This window comes from Emys orbicularis, chromosome 5 (assembly GCF_028017835.1).
Source record: "Emys orbicularis isolate rEmyOrb1 chromosome 5, rEmyOrb1.hap1, whole genome shotgun sequence".
Lineage (NCBI taxonomy): Eukaryota > Metazoa > Chordata > Testudines > Emydidae > Emys > Emys orbicularis.
In genome coordinates this window covers 111,609,369-111,623,598 of record NC_088687.1, presented here as the reverse complement: position 1 = coordinate 111,623,598, position 14,230 = coordinate 111,609,369, and positions in this window count along the sequence as shown.

The window sequence follows — 14,230 nt, the reverse complement described above, 5'->3', positions numbered from 1 at the left end:
GGTTCAACAAGGACAAGTGCAGAGTCCTGCACTTAGGACGGAAGAATCCCATGCTCAGCTACAGACTAGCGACCGAATGGCTAGGTAGCAGTTCTGCAGAAAAGGACCTAGGGGGTCACAGTGGACGAGAAGCTGGATATGAGTCAACAGTGTGCTCTTGTTGCCAAGAAGGCTAACGGCATTTTGGGCTGTATAAGTAGGGGCATTGCCAGCAGATCGAGGGACGTGATCGTTCCCCTTTATTCGACATTGGTGAGGCCTCATCTGGAGTACTGTGTCCAGTTTTGGGCCCCACACTACAAGAAGGATGTGGAAAAATTGGAAAGAGTCCAGCGGAGGGCAACAAAAATGATTAGGGGTCTGGAGCGCATGACTTATGAGGAGAGGCTGAGGGAACTGGGATTGTTTAGTCTCCAGAAGAGAAGAATGAGGGGGGATTTGATAGCAGCCTTCAACTACCTGAAGGGGGGTTCCAAAGAGGATGGAACTCGGCTGTTCTCAATGGTGGCAGATGACAGAACAAGGAGCAATGGTCTCAAGTTGCAGTGGGGGTGGTCTAGGTTGGATATTAGGAAACACTATTTCACTAGGAGGGTGGTGAAGCACTGGAATGCGTTTCCTAGGGAGGTGGTGGAGTTTCCTTCCTTGGAGGTTTTTAAGGCCCGGCTTGACAAAGCCCTGGCTGGGATGATTTAGTTGGGAATTGGTCCTGCTTTGAGCAGGGGGTTGGACTAGACGAACTCCTGAGGTCCCTTCCAACCCTGATATTCTATGATTCTATTTGTATAGTTACGATAGACAAAAGGGGGAATTATTCATTTTTAAACAGATAACATTAATTAATGTCCATGAAAATACAAAACAAATACATTGTCTAATAAAGATGAAAGCACAAGAATCCTTATGAAGTTTTAATCTGAAAAATAAACAGTTCAGTAGGTTGATGGGGCTTAAGTATGTCCTTAATTATTTAAATAACTTTCTGTATTAAAATGTTAGTACATTATGCTAAAATACATTTCATTGTTTAAGATTTCTTTTATAGTAGCAAAACTTTTGTGAGGTTGGAACATAAAGCAACATCAAGTGTTTAAATACAAAGAATTTTGACTTTAAGTAATCATCTTGATCAAAATTTTAGTTCATTTATCTTTAAAAAACACCAAGAACCTTTACACTTTATTATAATTTATGCTTTCTTCAGTCAGAGAAATAAGTAATAACTGATAGTATTAGAAATGTACCTATCCAAAATATTTACTAGGAAACCAACTCATTTTTTCACATTTCATTTCAGTAATGTTTAACAGTACACAAGTGTTACAGTTGTGCAAGAAAACAATGGCTGTTTATTACTGTTCATGTCTATTCACTTTTATTTCATAATAAGCCTTGGGCTCAATCCTGCTGCACTCTAGTTCATTCTGACCAGTGTTATCTGATCTACTTAAAATATAAAAAATAAGTTGCCACGTGACACTGTTATGTTTATTCCTTTTGGCTAGTTTTGTCATCTTCAACATCTTGTTGGGGGACAATGACACTCATAGCCTATGTCTAGACTGGGATAAAAAGGTGTTCTTTAGCTAGCAGAGTTCCCTCTGTAGCCTCCCTTCCTTCCCTCCAATAAGGGCATACAAGTCAGAGAGGTGGAGGTGGGGGGCACATTATCTTCCCCAAACTGAAATTTTCAGTGGGGATATACCTTTCACTGTCCCTGCTAACTTATACCCATAGTTGTGCCTACAGATCTATTAGCTGATTGCCACAGCTAAAAGTGTTCCCTTGGCCCTGGGATATCCCATACCCTCATCTGCAAGCATCCTTTCCTCCCAGAAAAGCTTTCCCAGATTCTTCCATGAATCCTTGAATTTAGACCTGGATTTTAAAAGGTATTTAGGCCTTGCTGAGCTCAGTGTTGCAACACCTAACTGATTTAGGTCTAAGCTGAACGTAGCAACACCTAAACACCTTTAAAAATCTAGGCCTTAGTGACTATGCGGAGGCAACCCTTGAAGAATTTAAAGGCGTTTCAGACAGATGAACTGCAGGGTAAACTCCAAGCAGAGATTAGCATGTTTGCTGGAACATATCTTAGGGGGCAGTAGGACATGTGCTGAACTTTGAAAATTAGGCCTATCCTGCTGGTGTGCTCTTGTGCATTAAAGAATTGTTAAGCACACACTTGTATTTTCTTAACAGTTTCTTAACATAACCTTTCTGTTATGAAACAACCGTGAAAGCTTTGAGAAGAAAACGGTGACCAGCATTCAGATTGCTTTTGAGCAAGTAGAGCAAGAGCTATCTTCAGACATAGACACCTGTGCAGCCCAGCAGGCTAGTTGTGACACAGTATCATTGGTGGACTGTTTGCAGACACTTAGTGTGTCAGTCTCAGGGTTAACTGCACCTGTATTCTCCCTCTGTTGTCCCTTGATGACACCCACTTCAGGCTTCTGGTTCCCAGACATCCAGGGCTGCCCAGAGGATTCAGGGGGCCTGGGGCAAAGCAATTTCAGGGGCCCCTTCCATAAAAAAAGTTGCAATACTATAGAATACTATATTCTCGTGGGGGCCGCTGCAGGACCCGAGGCCTGAGGCAAATTGTCTCACTTGCCCCCTCTCCCGGGCGGCCCTGCAGATATCATATATTTTGGATGGAGACACACACCTCTCTCCTTCCTGACTGGGGTTTCAAGGCTGCATAGCTCCCTGCCTTACACTCTGATATTCCCAGCAAGCCAATCTTCCTAAAGGCCAGTGCATTGCTTTCTCTCCAAGGGCTATGAACAGTATAGTGGTAGAAGTTCCAAGTTACTACATGGTTCTTTCTAAGTAAAAGCATTAGTGAGAAAACACACAAAAACGATAAATGTTCCTATATGCATGCAAAAGCTGACCAGAGGTCATCCATCATTGTTATAAGGTCCTAGTAGGCCAAAGCCTTTCCAACTCTTCCACAAGAGTTGAGGCTTATCTTGGAGCAAAGGTCCTGTCTGCCTGTTTTCTCGATCAGAAAGGCGGCCACGAGTCAGTTTAAATGCAGTCTTTTTATGCCAAAATCCATTTATTTGTCTATTGGTTTCTGGAAAACCTAGTTTGAGCCTTCTCTAGGAGTGGAATGGTACCTCTCTGCAGGTTTTTACAACTTATGGGATTCACCTTAATCTTTGCTCACTGTTTTTTGGTTCCTGCAGAAGCTATGGTAACCCTCCCCCCTGGAGTTGCATGCAATCTGTGGCCCACAATGATACATAAACTGAATACAATATGCCCCCCCCAAGATATTGCACAGGGTTGTGATATCTGTCACACTTACAAACAGGAACACTGCAACATGTTAGCTCATGTTCTTACTTGCTAACCCAATTTTAACACATTAGCTGCTGGGATAAAATATTGCATAACACACACATTTTGAATACATGGTGACAACACCACCCTTGCCTTCTATCATATATCAGCCCGGGGCATTCTGTTAGGAGTAAATCCACAATGTACAGGTTGCAGTGGGTTCTCACAGTCCTCTAGATGCTTTAAAAGCCAGTGTTGTACCTCAAACAAAGCTTTTAAAAACAGTGGTCCCCAAACTTTTTTGTTCGTGCCCCACTTATCTGATCCATTCCCCCCCAGAAGCTGTGGTGGGGAGCCAGGGCTGGGAGGTGGCCAAAGCTGCAGGGCCAGGAGCTGCAGTCAGGAGTAGAACTGGGGCTGGGAGCAGGGCCAAATTCAGGACCGGGGCCAGCACTGCAGCTGGGCTCGTGGCCGGAGCTGGGGCCAGGGCCTGTGGCCAGAAGCGGGCCTGTGACCAGGGCTGGGGCCAGAAGCAGAGCTGGGGGCAGCATGGGGCTAGATAGCACTCCCTCCCCCCCCCGCCCCATGGGGGCTGGCCTGGGCCCCACCATGCCCCCCAAATGTTCCTCCATGACCCCTAGGGGGTGTGCCCCACAGTTTGGGGACCACTGTTATAAAGCTTATAAACTGGCTGCCCCCTCAGAGCAATCCATGATGGTGAAGGCAACGTGAAAACAAAACAGTATGGAATCCTGCACACTTGGATTGTAATGCATGGACAGTGTATTTAGACAAATATGTGCAAAATGTTTGTGTTTTTTCCATATTGACTATCATGCTCTCACCAATGCTTCAGTGGCCAGTCATTTTCCAGAATTCTTGACAGCCCTTTTTAGATGCAGAAGCAGTCTAGATCCAAAACATTCTCTTGCTTTTATCTGCGTAGTCATTTGCTTTGCATTGCATTTTACCTCACCGTATTTGTATTTTACCTCACCAGTTTCCATGATGAAGAGCAGGGACTGGGAGTGACTTTTACAAAGAAAAAAAAATCTTGTCTAGGTTACAGAACAAGTCCGCACATTCAGAGGGGGATTAGACTAAAGAGCATAGAAACTGGTATACCAAATCTTCTTAGCAGGAAGAAAGGTTAAGGTAAGACTTTATGTGCTGGACTCTGAAGAGAGTAGGTTAACAGCCTACTTACATCACATCTGGCTCTCATATAAACTTTAAGTAAGATGAACTACCAGATGAAACAATGTAGCATAGTTACAACAGTCTCAGCCGGAAGAAGGCTTTCCATTAGTTCTCTAGGTAAAACTGCTGTCTAGAGACCATAAAGGTACCAGTGTCTCAGCCAGGGTGATATGCAGGTCAGACAAACACACTCAGGGAGTCCAGACACAAAATGGAAAAAACTAACTGGAGACTGAGTGTCCGGCCAGCCTCTCTACAGAGATTTTTTTTGAGAGAGCCAAATGAAGACTTCAGCCAACTATTGGCGGAGTATTTCAATCTGTCTGTGTGCAAGGATAGGAGAACAAACAAATTCTAAGGCTAGTTAATCCTAGGGGAAGCAGACTACACAGAACTATTAGGCAGAGATTTCTAATATTGACAAAGGAATGTAGCTGCCCAATTCCTTTACAATCAACAGTAATTGAGCATTCAAATCCTTTTGGTGGCATTGAAAACCCCAGCCTCTAGTTTCTGAGCCAGGAACATGAAACACAAATCAGAACTTGCCTTTTGTACTGGCCTGGAATGCACTGTCTCTTGAAATGTATAATAAGAACATAAGAATGGACATACTGGGTCAGAGCAATGCTCCATCTACCTCAGTATCCTGTCTTCCAACAGTGGCCAATGCCAGATGCTTAAGAGGAATGAACAGAACAGGGCAGTTATTGAGTGATCCATCCCCTATAATCTACTCCCAACTTTTGGCAGTTAGTGGTTTAGGTATACCCAGAGCGTGGGGTTGCGTCCCTGACCATCTTGGCTAATAGCCATTGATGATTCTTTTTTGAACCCGTTTACACTTTTGGCCTTCACATGTTCTGGTGACAAGATCCACTAACTTTGTGTTGTGTGAACAAGTACTTCCTTTTTGTTTGTTTTAAACCAGCCCCCTATTAATTTAATTGAGTGACCTGGTTCTTGTGTAATGTGAAGGGGTAAATAACACTTTTTCTCCATAGCATTCATGATTTTTATAGACATCTATCATATCCCCACTTAGTTGTCCCTTTTCTAAACTGAATAGTCCCAGTCTTTTAATCTCTCCTCATATGGAGACTGTTCCATACCCCTAATCATTTCTGTTGCCCTTCTCTGTAATGTTCCAATTCTAATATACAATATGTAATAGTGGTATAATGTTGTTTGAAAGTATTTGTTTTCTTTCACAGAATCTTTTTATTCTGAGGGGAGTGAACTCCACTGATTTGAGTGGATTATTACCTTTTTTGAGTTTATCCCCCCAAGAATAAAGTGAGGTACTGCTTTTGTGTGTTGTACTTGATGAATGATGTGTTTTTCTCCATGTTGTTATCTTTTTGCATTGAGAACATTTCCAGTAAAAAATCTTGTTTAGGAACCACATGAAACTGACACAAAGCATATGCATTCCCAGATTTATTTGTCTTACTACAAAGTGCGTCTCTATTATCATGTGTACCCTTTTAAAAGCTGCTGAAGTATAAAAGCTTTTACCATTTGGCAGTTAGCTATTTTACATTACTACTTTATGGAGTCGCATCATAATTTGTCAAACTCCCCTTTATAATTATTAGTGAATCCTAAATGATAGACTTCTTTCCTTGACACCTTGTATGATGGTGAAAAATAAGATTTTTCATGCAAGTTGCTTGCAATATAGACTAATTGGCATACTAATTGACTTTTACTATAATTTAAGTTTATTGTTTATTGCTTTTAGATTGTTAGCTGGCATTCATTTCTCTACTCGAACACAGTAGGTATTATGTTTTTGTAAAGACAAATTTGCTTTAATTGTATTATATCAGTAATATGCCTGTGGGTTTGTATGAACAAACTGCATGTCTAAGGTGTAAGACTGTTTTTCTGACTTAGGTTCCAGGAAAGATCCAGGTACATCTTAGATTGGTGTGGGCAAATAGGAATACAGTAGCTATTAATAGTAATGGACTGTGTATAGTCCTGTATACTGGGATGGAATTTGACTCCTGAAAGTTCAGCCTAACACAGAGTGCATTATTCAAGTGTTAGTAATCAGAACCTTTAGCCTCCTATCACTTCAGGTCAGTCAGTTACATGTGTGCTTATGAGTTTTATTGACCGTCAGATTGCACTTATCAGGTTGCTCAAATCCATTAAGTACAAAAAGTGAGTTTAAATAACATTAGGGTTGTTCCACAGAGCAATAAAAGACAGGAAATTCCAAATTAAGGCTGACACTGTCCTTTACACAGTGGTATATGAAGTAATACATTCTTAGCTTTCAATCTAAATTGTTATGGTTTTGTAACTGTGTTGCTATCTGAATGTATTTATTAAATCTGATTTCTGCATGTAGTATGTCAAGGTAAATAGTCAATGTGCATGTTTTAAAAAAAGAATTCATGGAGTTTTGATTTGACATACTAAATTTCAGGATACAATATTGGCAAATGGCTGGGGACCCAGTCAGATGTCTCATGAAGAGAGTGATACTATTCTTCATACCTTCAAGAAAATTAGTCTAGTTCACTTAAAACATGTTCTTATTTTAAATGTCATTATTAATTTCTTAAGTGTGTATTTGAATATGATGTTGGTGCCCATTGAAAGTTCCATGCTGATAGCCTTGGAAAATCAATTATGTTCACATGCATGGAAAATTGCAGTGCAGATTTCTTCATGCTGCAATGCAAAAGTACAGATAGCCACTAAGGTCTGTAGCATATTTATCTGTATGCTTATATTCTTTGAGTAGATATTTGACATGAATCATGATGATTCTCATTATCTGTTGCAACAAGCTCTCATTAGAAATCCCTATTTCCACCCCTCTTCTAACTTTGGCTTAGAAACCTAATTTGGGCTGAAAATTGCTTAGGGATATGAGCAGAGAATCATTTTCCATATTTGGTAATGGTGTGGAATTTAAGTGACTCGCCAAAGCTTGCCCACAACGTTTGGCAGAGCTGGGAGCAGAACTTTACTCTGAGGTGACAAGAACCATCTCTTAACAAATAGATCACAGTGCCTCTCATAAATAGCTTTACATCTTTGTATATTAGTTAGGCCAACTGTAAAATTGGGCTAATAATTCTTATGCACCTTGTAAAGTATTTTGAGAACTACCACTGAAAATCCACTATGTAAGTGCAAAGAAGTATTATTGGGCACATCTTTTTCAGAGGGGATTCCTGAAGCTTAGAGAAATTCAGCACTGTGGCCTACTAGTTTAGGTGTTAGATGTGGACCCAAGAGATTTCTGTTCCAGGCTTGGGTAACACTTTGCTCTGACTTTTTGGCATTTCTCTTATCAACATTCAACATTTCTTAATGACAGAAATAGAACAAAGAGCAAAGGAGCACTTTCAATAGTTGCCATTCAGACCAACACTAGAAGGAACTATTGACTTGACAAAGAAATTCAGCACCAAGAATGAGACATCGTAGTATCTCACATCACAAAGAAGCAAAAAGACTCAATAAAAAAAAATTAAAACCTAGGAAAGCTGCAGGTGAGGAATAAGTTAGCTGGGAAATGTTGAAAGCTTGTGGTGATGAGACCGTCGATTTAAAATCAACACACTTTTTAACAAAGTATCTGAAGCTGAATTCTTCCTGTGCCATCCGACATCACTTAGCACAGAAACAACGCTTTGTCTTCCCAGCCTATCCTGGGCTGCTCTTCGCATGTCCTCTGTGTTGTTAAGTTCCATAAGTTTTTTTCCCTCTACGAGTAGCATTTGACAGAAGGATTCTTTTGGCTGGCCCCTTTTGCATGTTCCTCTAGATCCCCAGTGGTACATCAGCCAAGAGAGATGCTCTGGCTTCAATCTTAACACGTCTTAAATATTTCCATCTTTTTTTCTGGATAATTTTGTAGATAAGGAGTTGTTGAGCATCTGCCTCGGCATGTGTTCCATAGGGCAGCTTGAGGAACAAGCAAAAGGGGATGACCCAAAAAAAATCCTTCTGTTGAAGGCTACTCAGAGACATATGGGACTTAACAAAATAGAGAATATGCAAAGAGTGGCCCAGGATAGACTGGCAAGGCAGAGTCTTGTTTGTGCCCCAAGCAACATCTGACAGTGCTGGAAGGATTCAGATCACTACTCAGAGTTAAGGTTGTTACCCAGGGTTCTTTCAACCCAAAGCTCTTGGTAACTTTACTCTGTGCGAGGAGGTGTCAGGAAATAAATCAGGGGAGACACGGCTGTCCGACCGATAGATGGCTGGCACAAACAGGACAACACAAGAGTGCTTTCACTTAAAGCTAAACTTTACTAGTCTCAAGCACTTACGTCCGCAACAAGATTTAGTAAAACACCCCCAACCCTTGATAATTACCAAAGCTGAGTGTGGCTCTCGAGTGGCACAGTGGCAGCCCGTCTGCCGGTGGGGAACACAAGATGCATCCAGAGGGAGAGACCAGTCCCAAAGAGACCCCCAAAGGAGAGTCCCACCTATCTCAAGCTTTTCCCCCTTATTTATACATTAGTAATACAATGACATGTCCCTTAAAGAAAACTTGTCAAGGAAACAGTTCCAATGGGCAAGAAAGAGGCTCCTTCTGATTATTGATTAACCAGGTGTGGGTTTTTCCAGAACTTGCAGCCTTGAGACCTCAATAGACATTCCTGGGGCATATCCTACTCTTTTAAAATGCATGTATCAGCAACTTCAACATAATTCTTATCAGGAAGGACGCGGGGTCAAGCTACCCCTTCTGTGGCACCCCAAACCCCCCTCCCCTCCTGCCTTGGTCAAGCTGAGTTTGCTGAATGGCCAATTTACAGCTTGCTGACTAGGTTGCTTTTTAACAATAAGCCATAGTGGTTTTAGGCACTTTACTGGTTTGCCAAAGTCTCCCCGTACAAAGGTAAGCTGTGCTGTGCATGTGTGCAGGGACAAAGCCCTTGTCCTATAAAGGTTTATCTATGTACGTAACATTAGGCATTATGAGTAATCCCTTTGCAGTCATAGGCAAATTTGGGGCTGTGATGGGCTCTGTACACCCCCTAGCTCTAGTTAACACTTTTAGTGCCAGAGTTCAATTAAAGCCCCTGGAATGTGGGGTAGATCCAAATGAAAAAGAAGCCCAGTTGGAGGAGGAGCTTCAATGTGAGTATAAAGAGAGGAAGCCCAGATAAAAGGGAGGCTGCAGGGAGAGAGGTGAAGATCTCTGTGGTTGTTAGAGAGTAGAAGGCCTAGAGCCCAGGGTCAATGCAGGCCACTCCTCTGGGTGACATTGAGGTGTCCCAGATCCAAAAGAGGCTCTCCAACATCAGGACCTCTCACTGGGCAATTCCTGGTGTCTGTAACAGGTGCTGGGATGGCCAATGAGTGGTGTATGTCACTGATAAAGGTCAGTGCAGGCCACAAGTGAGTCTTTTCTTGCCTTGCCTTGTGCCATCTCAAAATGAAAAAAAACTATAATTTCATTTAATTACACACATGCAAAGATATATATTTTAAAAAACTGGAAAATTCCCAAAACAAAAAAGTTTCAAAGTGAACCAATATAGTTACCTATTGCAACATTTATCAAACCAAAGCACTTAATAGTGAGGAAATGAATAGTTAAGTACAACATATATCTTACACTGTCCACATAGTAAATGAACTATTATTTTTAACCAGTATAAGCAAAGCATATTTCATCATAAGAACTTTAATTCTGATCCACAATGAATCTTTTCATCGCTGATATTAAAATATGAACACACCAGAAAACCCTTTGAAAAAGAAACAAATGTTGTTTAACTCTAACTGATCAAATGAAAGTTTGCGTGCATACATAATTTTATCATAAAATTATTGTTATACTCTTTTCTATTAAACCACAACGTTATTCTCAAAATACAAAAAATAAGTACTTTACAAAATTCTACTTTTAGTTGATTAAATATTCTGATTCCCCCTTCCATTTTACAGTAACCCTTAAGAAAATATCTAGACACCAAGATCACAATAACAAAAATACATCAAAATAAAATCCAATAATCCGTGGATCAAAGTTAATGTCTTGTATTGTGATGAAATAGACTTTTTTTTACATGGGAGACTAAGGTTTAGGCTGTCCTTAAATAATTTCTTTGCTTTTGAGTGTTTTGTAAATGCTGTAAAAGATATCTACATTTTGAATAAGTTACGGGCATAGGCATAATGATAGGGCAGATGTTCCCCCCAACTTTCAGTCCTTGGTTGGAGGAGAGGGACCCATGTGGGAAGTACGGGAGAGACTGAGCTTATACTGATATATCTTTCCTGTGTAGACAAGCTGTGAGGCTGCTTTATGCAGCCAGATCAATTGACTCTCCCCTTCTCCTGGATGCTGGACTCAAACAACTGATATGTTCAACAGATGGATGCAGCTGCCTTGCAGCCTCCTGCTAGTAGGGGATGCTTGGAACTTCTGCCCCCAGGCAGGCAGGCAGGAGGTTGCAATGAACATTTCATCTGCAGCTGATCCACCTCACTCCCTACCTGTCTGACACTCTCCCTCACCCTTTGCTCTTTCCCCAGCCTGAATGCAAAGTGGGAACAGTCTGCCTCATCAGGCAGGGAGCTGCCCTGGCTTCGGAGTAGACATAGGTGTTGGTCGACAAAAGCACTTCCTAATTTCCCACATTAGGTGACAATTACAAGTGGACAGACACAGGTGTGGGACATGTGGAGAGCTGATTGTGGATGAAAGAGGCTTGGGCAGGGGGCCTGCTGAGGCAGACTGATGGGGGAAGAGCTAGCTGGATGGTACATGCTGGGTGGGGGTGAGAGTCTGGTTGTGGACAGAGGCAATGAGGGGAACACTTTTGAATAGGGGAGCTGCAATTGGGGCAGTCTCATTGGAGAGACTTGGAAGAGGTGGTCTAGGATGGGGAGGCAGAGAGCAGATGTGGGGAGAAGGGATGTAGAGGTCCTTAGGGAGGGGAGCTGGGGAGGAAGAGATGAGGGAGGTATGGCATATGTTTCAGTGCAGAAGGGGGATTGTCACAGTGATTAAGAGAGAAGATTGGGGACCTTAAGATGCAGAAGGTATACGCTTTAGAAAGAGCTTGAGTACAGTATAGGGAGTGATGAAGACCTCGTGCAGGATCAAATAGAAGGAGGATTTGGGGGGAGGTAGAAAAGACTAGGAATTTTGTGAGAAGAAGGAGGAGAGAAGAGGCTTGGGGAAGAGGAGGGGACACAGATGAAGGAAGAGAGTGAGGGTATTTGTGGAGCGAGGGAGTGGAGAATGATAGCTGTTTGGAAGAGGAAGAGAGAAGACAGAGCGGATAAAGAGCCTGGAATAAAATGAAAGGTGTTTGGGGGATAGGAGAATGAGGCTTTGGTGTTGTTTCTTTAGAGTGAGGGCTTGGGGGGGGGAGGCAAAGATATAAGAAGAAGGAGGGTGTTTGAGGATAGTGGGGTTTTCTCTCCCCAGGTGTTATGGACAACATTACTCCATTGAGGATCATGGGTGTTGGAACAATTTGTATAGTGGGGGTGCTGAGCGCCATTGAACCAAACTGTAAACCCTGTATATGATGGAAACCACTTCAAGCCAGGGGGTGTGGCAGCACCCCTAGTTCCAGCACCTATGTTGAGGATATAGGAGGCCCATTTAAATAAATGGAAAAATTCCCATTGACTCCCATGGGAGCAGGATCAGTCCAGCTATAGGGAGGTACATTTTCAGCAAGTTGTCAAAATTGGTCTTAGTATTTTTTTCAGGCCTTTTGTGTCTTTCTCCTCCAATGATTGTCCCCTCGTTGATCTCACCACTACACAGAGCTGACCTAACAATTTTTCTGGTGGGTTAAGAAAATATGTTTTGGAAAACCCCTACATTTAATGGACGTATTTTACATTAGGTATGTCTTTCTCTTTGGACCATCCCTACCTCCTGCTGCAGAGTTGGAACCCAGCGGCTACTTCCTTCCAATCCTGGTAACCATTTTACATCTCTTGCTTATTTTACATGAAAGCTGAGATTGTTTTTTACATTTCTAGTTTCCCCAAGTCTGCAGCCCTGGGACTGTACATGGATTTGACCACACGACTCTCGTTCATATTAATACGAGTCGTCTTTCTGCATTCCAGAAAATGACTTAAGGTGAGGGGTATGTTTACAAGTATGCAGCCTGATATATCTTTAAACTTGCAGTGAAAGTAGTAAGGCATGTTGTCCACCCAATAGTGTTTCTAAAAAATATACTTCTAAAAATTAAGTTTCTTTAAATAAGCAAAGGCCCAGGTTAGTGTAATATCCTATTCCTCTTTCTGTATAGGGATATACAAATAATTGAGATTGAGGTTCAGAATAACTCCACACAGAGGTGGCATTCATGAGCAATCTGTGTGTCAACTAACTTTTTATTATTCTTTCATTAACCTATTAACCCTCAGTTTCCTATTTCCTGTGTGTCTACTCAGAATCATGCAGCAGATGTCAGCTCTGTGGAGTAGATGGTAGTGCTTTCTGCCATGTGATGTTAATCTAAAACAAGAGGATATTATATTCCTTTCTTCCTTTTCAATCACACGCTGTCTCACTGTAAACAATTGAAATTCTTTGAGAACCGCTATATATTTCAACAATTTTTTTCCAAATATTATACATGAATACTTCATAAAACAATATATCTGCTAACGTCATTTTCCTCAGGCAGGAGTGATCTGCATATAGTCTTCCAGCATCTGTCTAATCAGTCCTTGTGGCTTGCAACATTTCAAAATCATCATGGCTTTTTTTTTTTAATTGTTTGGTCTAGCTGAAACAATTTTCTTCTCATTACTTTGACTAGTAAAGCCACCAGTCTCATCTTTGTTACCTCCTATTTCAAATTTATTTAAGTCCCCTTCACTCTTACTTTGTACTGGATGAATTTCTCATATACACGTCTATCCTTCAGAGGACAGTATTCTCAGTTAGAGACTTTACTGAATCGCTTGATATGGATCATTCTCAAAAGTCGTTTTAATCTTATCTTTGCATTTCTGCTGCAATAGTATTTGGTCTCCCGGGTTGTAGCTCAGAATTTTCAAGCCCTCGCCTTTGATCTGCATATCTCTTCTCCTTCTTCTGTTCTCTGTCTCTGACTTCTAAATCATTGCTGTTGATCTCAATTATTTCTGGCAATTTTGTCCTAATCATTAGTCTCAAAAGTTATTTAGTTGGGCTAAACTCCTGTTTTAGACTGTAATATGTTTCTACAATGTATTAGAAATAGTCTCAAATCACCTTTCCAATAGAGTATTTTAGCGCTTGTGCTGTTCTGATAGTGTTTATTAACTCCGTGGATGCTGCAGGCACATATGCATATCCTAAGCTTTCATTTGGCAGACAGTCTGGAAGATGCAAGCATTCTTTAATGTCCTATTTTGGTGACAGCCACAATGGGGTCAGGGTTTTATACTGTGTCCCATTTTGCTCAAGATGCTCATTGAGTTGAACTGATATAAATGTTGGTCCATTGTAACTAGCAGTAAATATGGTAATCCTTGAGTTATAAATTTTTAATCCAAGCAGTCAGTGATTTTATCAGATGATGTAGTTTGTAAATCAAGAATTTCATATACCTGCTATATGGAGTTTAAAAGTATGAGGACACTGGCTAATGAAGGTAATCTTCCTATGACATCAGTTGTAAAATTCCTTTCCCAGGTTATGCTATCAGTCTTACCAGTCGATACTCATGGCAATATTTTGCCATTTATTTTTCTTCTTTATTGCTGCCAGACCACCACA